Below are 1,515 nucleotides of genomic sequence, written 5' to 3' on the forward strand. Positions count from 1 at the left end.
GGCGGGGACACGGCACCGTGTGTGCGGATAGGGACGTGTGTGTGTGAGCATGGCTCTGCGTGTGTGTGAGCACTGTCATGTGTGTGAGTATGGCTCTGTGTGTGAGCACTGTCATGTGTGTGAACATGGTCATGTGGGTGTGTGAACATGGCTCTCTGTGTGTGTTTGAGCACTGTTATATGTGTGAACATGACCACGTGTGTGTGAACATGGCTCTGTGTGTGTGAGCACTGTCATGTGTGTGAACGTGGCTCTGTACGTGTGTGTGAGAAGTTTCGTGTGTGTAAACATGATTCTGTGTGTGTGTGAGCACTGTCGTGTGTGTGAACGTGGCTCTGTGTGTGTGTGAGCACTGTCATGCATGTCAACATGCCTCTATATGTGTCAGCATGGTGACGTGTGTGAACATGGCTCTGTGTGTGTCAGCATGGTGACATGTGTGTGAACATGGCTCTGTGTATCAACCCGCTCATGTGTGTGCAAGCACAGCCACACGTGTGTGCAACCACAGCTCTGTGTGTGAGCACAGCCACACGTGTGTACAGCCAGCCATGGCTCTGTGTGTGTCTGAGAATGGCCGCACACGTGTGTAAACACAGACGTGTGTGTGTTTGAGCACAGCCACACAGGTGTTTGAACACTGCCACCCCTGTGGGTGACCACAGCCACATGTGTGGATGTGCACACTCACACGGGGGGGACAACCACAGCTCCCCCCCGTGTCTGAACAACACCCATCCATGTGCACACGCTGCTGGCACGGCTTGATGTGACCCATGGCACAGCAGGAACCTCGGAGGGGCTTCCCCCAGTGCCACACCGCGGGGGTGGCACCGCCACCGTGACCCGGCCACCAGGAGCAGGGGGGTGGCTGAAGGGGGATCTCCCCCCGCGTGTGTTTGCGTGTCCCTGAACGCAGCTCTGCAGAGGGAGGCACGTCCCCCACGTGTCCCCTGTGCGTCCCCAGCACGTGCCACGCGTGTCCCCTGTGTGTCCCCGGTGACACGGCCCCGTGTGCTGCGGGAGGGGTGGAGTTTCAGCCGGGAGAGGGGGGAATGCTCCTGCGTGTGTGTTTGTGTGTGTGTGTGTGTGTACGTGTACAAACATGTCCGTACGCGTGCCCGCAGCCCGGGCTGTGCGTGTGCATGCATGAGTGTGCATGAGTGTGCATGAGTGCGCTCCGGGACTGCAGTCGGGGGTGCTGAGCCCGGGCTGCAGTGTCTGCGGGCTGCGCCTGTGCTGCAGCGGGGGCTGCGCTCGCTCCCTGCAGGGGGACACGCGTGTGCATGTGCGTGTCCGTGCACGAACGAGTGTGCCGGGGCTGCAGCCTCTGCAGAGGGAGTGCTGCGGACTTGTGTGTGTGTGTGTGTGTGTGTGTGCGTGCGCGCTCTTGCACGCGTCCAGCAGGAACTGCAGAGCTCTGTGTGTGCACGGGGGGGTTCAGTCCCCGTCGGGGGTGCGGACCCCCAGAATCACAGCACAGCCCCCCCATCCTCGGCCGTCCCCGCGTGAGGG

The sequence above is a fragment of the Geospiza fortis genome, unplaced genomic scaffold (assembly GCF_000277835.1).
Source record: "Geospiza fortis unplaced genomic scaffold, GeoFor_1.0 scaffold992, whole genome shotgun sequence".
Lineage (NCBI taxonomy): Eukaryota > Metazoa > Chordata > Aves > Passeriformes > Thraupidae > Geospiza > Geospiza fortis.